Here is a 12,216-nt window from a genome sequence, read left to right as displayed (position 1 = left end):
CCCACGCCTTTGAGCTCAGGGACAGCTGAGTCACTTCACCCGGGGCCTGGGCTTCCCTTCCTCTTTTGTTCATGTGCAGCTGCCCGGGCAGGGACAGGCATAGTGCTGACACCCCGTCTAGGGCGTCCACCCCCAACGGCATGGACGAACCCCGAAAGCATTACACTGAGAGAAGACGGGCGCAAAAGGACAGAGAGTGTGTGAGGCCACTACCCGGAGGTCCCCAGAGCAGGCGAGTTCAGAAACAGAATGGAGAAGAGGTTACCGGAGGCTGGGGCAGGAGGAATGGGAAGTCGTCACTAATGGGTACAGAGGGGAGTAAAAGTCCACCCTCCAAATGCTACGTGAAGGTACAGGAAGGGCCGACACCACCATCTTGGGGCCTCTTTCAAGTTCCCAGGCAGACTTCAATGCCTGATACGCACAGCTCGGCAGCCTGGACCCCACCACAGCCCGCTGGGGACCTTCCGAGAGGGCTCCTCATGTTAGCCAGCGGCACCAGTCAGGGCTGCCCACGTTTCTGATGACCTACCAGCCGCCAAAGGGCAGGCAGAGGCCAAGAAGGTGCCTCAGGGCCTTTGCACTTGCGGCGCCCGCTGCCTGGAGTGCATTTCCCTGATACTAGGCAACTCGCTTCCTCGGTCTATTCGTTTCTACAGAGAGGTCCTCTCTGACCATCCTGTAGTCAGACAGACGCAGGGCCGGTCACTGGGGCCAGGTCGGGTGGCCATGGGCAGGAAGAAGAAACCCACGGCCCCTGGATTCACGGCCAGCCGGCACCTCCCTGCTGCTCCTGGCTGAGAGAGTCGGCTCGCAGGAGGGCGCCCAGGCCCCGGCCCCATCGCTCGCAGCCAGAGGCCTTGTCGAGTTCCGCCACCACTCTGAGCCCCCGTTTTCTCTTCTACAAAATGGGGGCGAAATTGGCTTTTTTGAGGACTGTGTAAGATGACGTTTGTACACGTTTAGCACAGGACGGGGATGTGGTCAAAGTTGACAAATGGTGACAAATGTCCTTCGAGTCTCCCAAACACGCTGGCACATTCCTTCAGAGAGGATCCAGGGTCACTGATCCCCGGAGGCTCAGAGAAGGACACGCAGCGTGAATCACTGCCCAAGCCCGAAGGTCAGGGTCCTGGAGGCCGAGGGGGGACTGCAGGCTCACTGCCTGCTGTGGGGAATTAGCCAATTCAGTCCTTTTTGTCCCCACTTTGGATCTGAGGAAACGGAACATGGAGAGGTTAGTGACTTGCTCCAGGTCGCACCGCTGGGAGGGGAGCCAAGCCATGGTCTTGTGGATCCAGGACCTGAGTGGGCGCTCGCTGTTTCCCACAGTGTCTCAGCAGAAGTGTGGAAGGAGGAAGGAGGGGAGGGAGGAAGGGAGGGAGGAAGGAGGGAAGGAAAGAGGAAGGCAGAGAGAGGGGCCGTGGGCCAGCTTTGGGAAGGGCAGATCCCCAGCTCCATCATCTGGACAACTCAAGCCTCAAAACGCTGAAGAGGAAGGACTTGGAGCAGGCCCTTGAGGGAGCCCAGGGCGCAGCTGGACTGGCCTGGTTCCTCTCGAAGGCCTCCAAGGTCAGGCCCAAGGTCGCAGTTCTGCTCAGCCCAGCTGCACTGGTCAGCACCCACGGGTGCAGTTAACTCCCTCAGAGCCGGACTAGGGCACCGGGCAGAAGGGGTATCTCCCTGTCCAGGCTCCGCCTTACAATGCCTTCCCGGGGGACACCTGAGGACCACACCCAGCAGGAGCCAGACGTGGGGGCCCTGCACGCTGGCGGTGACTCTGGGTGTGCCCCTCAAGTGCAAGCTGCTTGCACCCCTTCTCAAAGGCAACTCACTTCTCTCCACACAACCTTCTGAAGAACACCCACAAACCTCTTCATTAACGACCCCCCACACTGCCGCCCCACGAACGTCTCCCTGGTCCCCTGCTCTCGCTCCGGGCTCCACGGGGCAGGCAAGTGAGCATTTTAAAATGCAAATGCAAATAAGAACACGTCACTCTCTCCTCTACCTCAAACCCTCCGGTGGCCCCCTTCACACTGAGGAGCAAGTGCAAAGTCTTCACCATGACGACGAGTCCTTTGGGACCGAGCTCCGACTCTGTCATCTCCGACCACCTTTCCTCTCTCGTTCGCTTCCAGCCACACCGGCCTCCCCTCCACTCCTCAAACTTGCTGAGCACGCTTCTGCCTCAGGGCCTTTGCCCTGCTGTTCCCCCTGTGGCTGTGCATCAAGAATCTGACGGTGGGGCCCTGGCTGGTGCGGCTCAGTGGATTGAGCACCGGCCTGAGGACTGAAAGGGTCGCCTGTTCAATTCCCAGTCAGGGCACATGCCTGGGTTGCGGGCCAGGTCCCTGGTCGGGGGCGTGTGAGAGACAGCCACTTGATGTTTTTCTCACACATCAATGTTTCTCTCCCTCTCATTCTCCCTCCCTCCCCCTCTCTCTAAAAATAAACAAATAAAATCTTAACATATAAAAGGAATGTGAAAGTGGCTTGTTGGCTGGGCCCCCTCCCAGCCCCCAGGGACCACCAGCAGGGCAGCTGGGCCCCACAAAAGGAGTCTAAAGCCAGTCCAGCCAAGTCACCTCAGCGTTTCCTCGTCTATAAAACGAGGCTGGATTCCTAGGAGTGTTGCAAAGATGAAATAAGATAATGTGAGACTTTGAAGCATCCAGCACAGGCCCCGGAGCAGGGTAAGCACCCGGTAAATACCAGCGGCTGCTCTGACCTGTCACAGAACCCCCATCCAACACCCAAGTTCCCACACGCCTGCCTGCCCAGCGCCTGGGGGGCAGGCAGATGCACTGGTAGGTATGTAGCGGTGAGTGGCTGCAGGCAGCTCGGGAGAGGCAGCCGTTCGCAAGGTCGGCCCCTCGCTGACACTGATGGGCCAGGCCAGCAACTGCAGGGGGCCTGGCGGAGACAGCAGGGAGTGCCTCCTCCCTGGGTCCTGACACCGGCCCAGGTGCCCAACTCCACAGCAGAACTGCCGCCCTGCTGCCACTTCCTTAGGAGGGGACTTCTTGAAACACCAGAGTGACACATGACTCCAGGAGCCCGGACCCACACGGCGGGCAACGCCCTGCCTCCCTGTCTTGCAGTAAAACCCGACAGAGCTTTGCAATTTCCTCCACTTCGGTCTCACCACGACAGCCGGGGGGCAGGGGGGACGGTATTAAGTCCATAAATCTAACTGCTGCCTGCAGAGTGGATGGCCCTCTGTGCTGGTTACCTGTCCCCCCGCAGAGGCCCAGGCAGGGTGGGCTGGGGCGTGGGGGGCGTCTGCCCAAGGTCCAAGTACAGGCGTGCCAGGTGCAAACCACTGAGATCCCCAGGTGGGCTGCACTGGTCCAGACACCTTCCCCGCCGCCATCCCCCAGAACCTGCAGAAGTCTGGCCGTCACACCCGTCTCCACCAGCCTGACCTGGCCTCCTCTCTGGGCCACTCCTAACCCCAATCTCGTTTTGAGAAGCCCTGGAGAGGTAGAGCCCCTCCTCCCATGTGTCCTCAACTACCACCCCGCCCTGCAGGACTGACGAGGGAGAGACGTTACCCTTCTGGGAACAGTCACTACAGGAGCGGCTCCCCAGCCTCCTGCCATCTTGCTGGTTTGGGAACCCGAGGGCCCTGCAATTGGGTGGCTCAGTGGGGAAAGGCCTCCCCATCGGCGACCTGCGCTTACCCTTCGGGGAGGTCAAGGCAGCCCCACCTGGAGGGGGCAGCGTCTTCAACCTCCGGGTCTGAGAACCTGCCAAGGTACAGGTGGGGCCTGTGGGGAGCGGAGCCAAGCAGTGTCTTTCAATGAAAGGCCCTGTTCTCCGGAACCCACAGCCTCACCCAGGAGCCCCAGCCCCTCTGCTTGAAAGGATGAGACACTCAGAGCAAGATGAGACCAAGGCTGAGCTGTGCACCCCTATCCTCGGCTTCTGATCACTCAGGTGCACCCCCACCTGGGCTCCGATCCACCCTCGCTGGCGGCCTCAGAGTGGGGCCTCGGACAAATGGGGGCCTGGACACACGGGGGCCCCCAGCCTCCAGCCTGGACCGGGTCTCCCCCGCCCACACCACCACCCTCGCTGAGCTCGGCCCCCTCCCCCTCCCGGAGGCAGAAGAGGAGCACCACCAGGAACACCACCGGGAAACCTGAAAGGGACCTGTCCGCTAGGGCCCCTCCAGTCTTCCTGCTCCCTCTGGAGCGGCTGGCTGCTCAGAGAAAGGACAACGTACACTTTGTCCTTTTTGCTCTCTCTCCCAAGTGCCCCCCCGTCCCTTCCCCAGCTCAGAACTGAGAGCGAGATGGAAACTCGCTCTTGAAAAGTGCATTCGCCATCGAGCGATGAAGGGGGGAAAATGTCTACAAAGACCCCTGCAGACGACCATGTGAGGCTGCTGGCAAGGCTGTCACCCTTGAACCCCCGTCTTGGAGGCCAGCGCTGGAAGGAACAATGGGACCAGCTGTCCCGTGGGCCACACCTATGGGGCCAGAAGACACAGGGCACAGGATGGCTAGGTGGGAATGATCACCCCACGCCTTGGAACCCTGCAACCCCGAGACCAGAAGGGCAGAATGCCCAGCTCCAGCTGGTTTGAAGGTGAGCAGGTCTTCTCTCTGCTGAAGAAAGAGCCACAGCAAACACGGGCAGAGAGGAACAAAGTGCTCATTACTCCTGGGAAGGCCCCAGCCGCCTCCCAGACAAGGCTCCTCACGGCCAGGCCCAGGCATCCGAGAGCCCTGTGAGCTGGGGACATGCGTCAGAGCAGATGGGACTCGGCGGTGGGGACCCTGGCCTGGGCAGGCCATCGCAGAACCAGGGGGCCTGGGCTGCAGCCGACCCGTCAGTACCCTCTGGCCAGGGGCACTCCGCTGTTGTCTCAGCGACGAAGCCCAGGACCAGGGACAGGGCACTGGGGTCCACAGCTGCTGTGGGCCCAGTGCAGAGATGGAGGGCGTGAAAACCCACAACGGGGCCAGGCGGACGGCGGGGCGTGGTCAAGCACGCTGGATCAGCCCAGGCCACCGTGGGAGGACATCCGCTTCTGCCCGCGTGCTGGGGTCACAAGCCTCCTGCCGAGCCGGGCGCCCGATTTCAGAAGGGCCTGTCCGTTTGAGCCTCACTGACCCAGGGCCAACCCTGCATTTCACGGGATCAGTGTCAGTGCTGAAGGAGCGCTGAAGGAGCAAGGTGGGGACGGGGGACCCAGGGCACAGTGGAGCTGATCTGGCCCCTCTGAGAGCTCAGAGAGGCAGATTCCCAAGGGTGGCAACGGGCCGGCCCCCGAGAACCCGAGTGTCCTCGCCTGCTGGGCCTGTGAGCGATGCTTCAGCCAGGCCAGGCCCGGCCCATCGGCTCCTGCGCCAAGTCTCTGTTGTCTCCGTGTCCCAGGAAAGTGGGCCAAGCCCACCTGGGACATTACCCAAACAGCTGCCTCCAACCTACTACAGCCATAAAGCAAGGAACTTGGGGGCCTGAACCCGGGAGGAGCACAGCCCTTCCCCGAGGGGCCCTAGCTCACCCCGCCCTCTGCACCGACACACCACGGCCTCACACACTCTCTCAAACCCAGCTTGAGGTCGTCGGGTCAGCCTCCACCCTCCACAGGCCCTGCCCGCAGGATGGCGGGTGGTCTGGGGGGAGGTAGCCACAGATGCATCCAAACCCGGGGTGCAGACGCCTCCCCATCGATCCCAGAGAGGTAGAAGGGGTCCCTAATCGGGGGGCCGGGGCCTGCCGACCAAAGGAAAGACGTGATGAAGTGATGGAAGGCTCCTAATGATCTCCCCAAACCTCCGGGTTCCGGCCAGCGCCAGCCACTAGACGCCCTGGGGACATTGGCCTGGACCACGCACTCGACCCTGTGGGCAGACAGGACACAGCAGCCAGGGTGGCTTGTTCAAGGTCGTCCAGCTAGACCCTGACCTCTGACCAGAGACCCTTCCAACGCCCCCAGCCGCCTGCAGCAACCCCCCGCCTGGGCGGGGCAGACGGGCCTCCACTCTTAGGGCAAAGCACAGGCCCCCAGCAGGCGCTGGCTCTGCGGCCCTCACAGTCACGGCGCCCCTGAGCCTCAGTTTCCCCACCACCTCCTTCAAAGGGCAGCTGACACGGGCAAGGACGGCCACGTACCGAGCCTTCCTGCTCCGGCTGGTTTTATTTCATCCTCAGCGCAGCCCTGGCAGGGCCAACACCTTGTGACTCTAGGGGGCCCTTTGAAGCCCCAACCACTGCCCCTTCTCCTTAGCTCAAGATGGCAAAGGAGCCTCGCCTGCCCGATGTGTCCTGGGCCCGCACACGCACACATGTAGTGAACTCGCGTGTTTTCCCCTGTCCATCTGTCTCGTGTCCACTGATTATTAGAACAGTCAGGAGAACTAAGGGGACAAAGAGGGGACGTCTCCCCTCCCCCACACCCCCCATTTCGCAGAGGGTAACTGATGAGGCTTGCAGGGGCGACCTCTCTGTCCAAGGCCGCAGAGCCTGCAGCCGGCCAAGCCCAAAGCTGTCCTCTCACCCCGAGGCTCAGGGACCTCAACCCGGCTCTGACCTGCCTTCGGGCCCCAGCCCAGTCCCACTGGCTCCTGCGGTTGTGGGAAGCTGGTGAGGGAGGGATCCGGGCGGGGCTACGTCCACCCAGGAGGCCCGAGCATCGGTGGGGCAGGGGACAGGCAGATCGGAGGTGGGCCGAGCTCTCCATCTGCCTGGGCTGGGAAGGAAGTGACTTCTACAGATGCCAGGACAGGCCGCAGAGGGGCCCAGGGGCACCTGGGCGAGGCCTGGGGGTAGAAACCAGGCTCTGCCTCTGGGCCCCTCCCGGGCCTCTGGACACCGTCCCTCCCCCAGCCTCCACAGCGTCGGTTTCCCTGAGTAATTCTGGGATGCGATAAGAAATATATATTTGGTCTCCATCTCCCCGGCTCCGGGCACAGAGCTGCTAAAACCCTTATAATTTCCGGAGAGATAAGAGTGTCTTTCTATAAGCTAATGAGACGGTGGTGGCCGAGCACCCCAGCCAGAGAGTTTCAGGACGGCAGCTGGTCACACCAGGAAGGCCAAGAACAGTTAAAGGAGGCTGGGACTGTCGGCCCCCCCCCTGCCTCCAGGAGGGAGGGGGCTGGGGACGGAGTGAATCACCAATGAAACCTCCATGAAGACCCTAAACCACGGGGCTCTGGGCTCGGGGAGCTTTGGGGCTGCGGAGCGCACCTGAGGCTGGTGCAGCCCGAACCCCGGGGGACAGAGCTCCAGCTCTCAGGACCTTCCTGACCTCGCCCGGGGCGCGGCTTCATCCGGCTGTGCATCCGGCTGTGCATCTCTCAGTATCTGTCTCACATCCTCCGTAATAAAACCAGGAACGTGAGGAAACAGGGTGACTTGGGGACCTGTGACCAACATCTGAAGCGGGGGGCAGTCTGGGGGCTCTGAGCCCTCCTCCTGTGGGGTCTGCACCAACTCCCGGCAGCCGGTGCCAGGCCTGGACGGACTTGTCGGACACCTGGGCGGCGTCCCCAGAGACCTGGAGAACCGCTTGCCAGGGAGCCACGGCATTCAGCACCGCAAGTGCTGAGTCAAGGGGCCATTTTTCTTTATCCCCAAGGGAGAGGGAAGGACTCAGACCTGAATGGCCTGTGCGCTGGCCTCCTGGCTCTGACCTTGGCGGTGTGCGCGGGCGCCCGAACCTGAGAGTGGTGCTGGGACTTCTGACTCACGCGGTCCTTCGTAAATATCACGCCGCTCCCCGAGGGCCAGACCAGGGACACACAATCTGTCCTTTGTTCCGTTTCTCGCGGCGACACCCCCGGAGTCAGGAGCACAGGAAAATATTTACGTGGCCACAGCAACTTCTGGGCTCTGCGGCTCACTTAGGTGGACGTGTTTATCGTCCCATCACGCGACACTTTCCAGGTCACTTCTCTCGCAGGACACTGGCGCTCCCAGCCACAGCGCTGGGGGAGGCGGGGAAGCAGCTGAGGCTGGGCCCACCCCTTTCGCAGCCCACCGAGTCGGGGGGCAGGGGGACTTGAGAGGGAACCCCAGGCCATGGGGGAAGCCCCCTGGGAATCAGTTATCTTGGCTCCAGACCTGGACTACTGGCAGTGACCAAGCTTGCTGGACAAGGTCACCCTCTGGTGACAAGGGGAGCCAAGCACAGGCCTCCCCACCTCCACCCAGCCAGGCCCGGCCACCTTCCCAGTCCTAGTTTCTCACCCTCGTTCCACAGGCTCAGTAAGGAACAACACACCCTTCAGGAGCCCCACACAGCGAGACTCCGGTGACATTGCCGCCGGCCTGCCTCTCGGCCCCCGCCTCCCACCTGCCAGCCACACGGAGGCCAGAGAAGCCTTTTCTAAGACACACATTGGAGCCATGAGGTCCTGGGATCCGCGCCCTCCGAGCTCCCCCTTGGCTTTCCAGATGACACCCACTCCTTAACAGGCGCATGAGGCACCTTGGGTGGCTCCTCGCCCTGGCTCACCCGTCTTCCCAGCACCAGACCCCAGGCAGACAGGGGGACGGGGTCCTCCTGCCTCTGCACCCTTGCACAGGCTGCCCGCCCCTGCCAGGAGGGCCTGTCCCCCCCAGTCCCAACCCCGACTCTTGTGTTCGAGCTACAGGGTCCAGCTCAAGCGTCAGCTCCCTGAGCCCCGCTTCCGTGGGCTCCTGGCCCCAGGTGCAGACACCCCCCACCCCCTGCCCCAGGGCTGGGCACGTGCCCCGGGCATCACATCTGTCTACTGATTCTGTCCCCTCTGGTGACCAGTGAGGTCCTGAGAGTGGAGGCCAGACGTGACGTCTCTGCAGCCCTCTGCTCAGATCCCCACAGGATCCCCACACGTGCCACCTGCTCCAGGACCCAACGCAGCCCTGGGGTCGCCTTCGCCCTGGCAGCCCTGAAGCCTGTGGGGCCAGGGCACAGACCCCTCTACCTCTGGGCTGGGCGCGTCCCCAGGCCACAGCGGCCCGCGCCCATCTGTGGACAGCGAGCAGGCCTGGGGCATCGTTTAGGCGTTCAATGCTAACGAACGCCACTCTCCCTGCGCGGCACACTCCGGCTTTGTTCAAGGAGGCCATGGACGGCGACCACAGGAAGACTCTTCCCGTGATGTGATGGTCACTGCAGGGTCACGGGAGAGCCGTGCCGGCTTACCCACTTCTACCCTTTCCCACAAACTGCCCCGCTCACGGCCAGCCCTCGGCGTCTGCTCCTGCCTGGGAGGAGGCGGGCAGAAACAGGGGAGGCCAGAAGGCCGGGAGAGGCAGAGGGCAGCAGGGCTCCCTCCCCTGCAACTCCAGCCTCAACAGGGGTCACTCTGCAGCCGCCTTGCCCAGCATGAGGGAACCAGAAGATAAACAAAGCTTAAGCTTATCAGCTGAAAAGGAGATGGGGGGGGGGGGGGCGCGTGAGGCTTGAGAAGGCCACAGAGCTGCGTGCAGGCCGCAGCCCAGATTCGATGTCACCCAGGCCCAGCCCTGCAGCGCAAGCCCGGCCTGGGGGATCTGGGGAACTGAGGACGCTGGACTGGGGCCATCAGTCTTGGCCCAACACACTGTCCCTCCGCATAGCTGTCCCCAAGACTCCCGCTGGGGTCCCCTTTCTAAGCTGCTACCAGGGCTGAGGGGAACCGCTTCGGGCCGCCTGCCTTTCTGTGCAAGGTCCCAACACACCAGCATCCTCGGTCACTCCTTTGCAGACCCCCCCTCCCTGCTCTGCCAGTGGCCCCCCGGGCACGGCGAGTGGAGAGGAAACCTGCCCTTCTGCACGCGGTGTGGCTGGGGAGGGGCTTAGCAGACTTATTTATAGCTGCGCACCCGTCCACGCTCCCCAGCGCTGACTGCCTGCCTGCCACTGGGGCTTTTCGCTCCACGTCTATATTTATCCCCCAAAGCCGTGGGGATAATGGTGAGGCCAGAAATAGCCTTGAAGACATTCACGTGCAGATGACGGACAGGTCCCCAGCTCCCAGCTGACCTCGCCCCCTGCGCCTCCGCCTGGCCCTGGGTGACGGGGAACAGCTGGATGGGGCCGGGAAGGTGCCCGAAGGCAGATGGGAACAACATAATCCCTCTTCCCCCACTGGCCGCAGTCCTCGGTGATGACGCAGCGGACAAGTCCCAAACGCACATGCCAGCTGCCGGGCTGTGGGACACCAGAGGTGACACGGCTGCCTGATGGAGATCAAAAGGCTAATCAGCTCAGAGATGAGCAGAAACTCAAAGGGAGCGGCACCAGGGCCCGGCCAACGCCCGGGCACACGCTCACAGAAAGCAGGTCGCTACGCCACAGTAGACGGGCGATGGGAAGACGGACGCCCTGGGTGCAGGTGCAGGGCTCTCGGAGGGAGTTCGCCCTCTGCCCCTGGCTCACCTGGCCACTTCCCACCTCCCGGAAGGGAGGGCCACTGGGAGGCAACCTGGCTGGTCAGGGATAAAGAAGCGGGGACTTAGGGGACCTGGGGGCCAGACCTGCTCCTCCACTGCAGTGTCCTGGGGGAGAACAACCCTGCGGGATGGGGCACAGACGCGTGTCTGAGCTCCCCGAGCACCGACGGAGGGAGCCCGCCGCTGACTGCCTGATGGGGCAGACTCCGTACAGAAGGGGGCATTTCAGCTGGGCTTTGAAGGGTGTGCAGGAGTTCACCAGGAGAGACAGGGTGGAGGAGCACAGGGAGCAGCATGGGCCAAAGTGCACGGTGTATCTGGGGACCGGCAGGAAGGTGGCAGGCGTGCAAGGTCCAGGGCAGGGGGATGGCTATTGGGCCGGGGAGGGCTGGGCCTGGCCACAGACCTCGGGGGCAGAGCCATGGAGCACAGGGCCCTTCTCGGGGCTGTGGCTGTGGTCTGGCTGGGTGTTCTCTGACCCGTACCTGCTCCTGACAGGGAAGAGCTTTCTGACATCACGCTGTCCCCGTACTCCTGCGATGGGGCCTCCGGGCTGGTCCCTGACACCCCACCCTGTCTGGATCTCTAGCACCTGATCCTGCCTTAAGTCGGACTCCCCTGTCTTCTTCCTGGGAGCTCTGGCCTGTTCCCCAAGGAGCACCTCCCCACAGGAGGGGAAAGAACCCTGTTTGTGGGGCGACCACGAAAGACAGATGCTGCCCTCATAGCGCCCCCCACAGGTTCCCTCCAGACCTGGCTGCTGGGCAAGGCAGGTGTCAACATGTCCATTTCACAGATGCGCAGCCTGAGGCTCGGAGAGGCGAAGGGGACCTGCCAGCCAGGATCCGGCCCGGGGCCATTGGTTCTGGAGTCCGCTCGAACCGCCACACCACCCAGCCCTCCAAGGCGATCGTTACAAAACAATGTGCATGTAGAAGATGCAGCCGGCCATGGAAAAGTCTGGCAGCCCTTCAGTGTCAAACGTAGGGTCGCCGTGGGGGCCAGCGGTTCCCCTCCCCAGCACACTCGAGAGAAAGATGCAACACGGGCCCACACCACGGCGCGCGCATGGGTGTGCACAGCAGCGTCACTCGCGGCGGGCAGAAGGTGGGAAAATCGTGCGTGTCTGCCAATGGATAAAGGATGAACGATCGAGGTCCGTCCACCCAGTGGACTGCGACTCGGCCACGGAAAGGAGCGCAGCACCACCGCCGGCTGCCACGCGGATGGGCCCTGAGAACATGATGCCCCGTGACAGACGCCAGACACCGAGGCCACGTGTTGTGTGTGACCCCATTTCTGTGAAACGTCGGGGACGGGCACTTCCACACGGACAGGAAGCGGGTGAGTGGCTGCCAGGGGCTGGGGGAGGGGAGTGAGAGCGAAGGGGTGTGGGGTTTCTTTTCAGAGCGATGAAAATGTTCTAAAACTTTGTGACGGTTGCACATGTCTGTGAATTATTGAAACACCACTGAACCGCACACTTCAAATGGGTGAACTGCATGCTATGTAAATGACCGTATTTCAACCACGCTGCTAAAAACGAAAACAAAACCAAGCCGTGTGGAACCAGAGGTGTGCAAGCCCAGGCGCTCGGGGGGAATGGGAGGAGCAGGGGAGTCCCTTCTGCCGAAGGGCGGGGCCCTGGGTCACCAGGCCTGCCGCTGTTCCCTCTGTCACACACGGGACCTAGACGCCAGCACAGCCAGGCCACTGGGGTCCTGGCCGCCGCAGCTGGGGCAGGTACGTCCTCAAACATCCTCCTTTGCACCAAGGCTTTGCTTCCAAAGCGCCAAGGTTCCCAGTTCCAGAGGCCTTTCCTGACGTCACAGAACT

General features: G+C 62.5%; 1 protein-coding gene across 8 annotated transcripts in view; it reads right to left on the bottom strand.

Annotated features, from left to right (window-relative positions):
- Positions 1-12,216, bottom strand: part of PITPNM2 (phosphatidylinositol transfer protein membrane associated 2) — a 111,163-nt gene that overhangs the window by 66,023 nt on the left and 32,924 nt on the right. Inside the window, exon 1 of one of the 8 annotated variants that reach the window (XM_053928688.1) lies at positions 9,185-9,203. The exons of the other annotated variants lie outside the window; for them this stretch is intronic. The gene's annotated coding sequence lies outside the window, so the exon portion shown is untranslated. Of the gene's footprint in view, positions 1-9,184; positions 9,204-12,216 lie in introns of those variants that run through there. 8 annotated transcript variants of the gene reach the window in all.

The sequence above is a fragment of the Desmodus rotundus genome, chromosome 7, assembly GCF_022682495.2.
Source record: "Desmodus rotundus isolate HL8 chromosome 7, HLdesRot8A.1, whole genome shotgun sequence".
Taxonomy (NCBI): Eukaryota; Metazoa; Chordata; class Mammalia; order Chiroptera; family Phyllostomidae; genus Desmodus; species Desmodus rotundus.
This window is presented reverse-complemented; position numbering and strand designations above follow the sequence as displayed.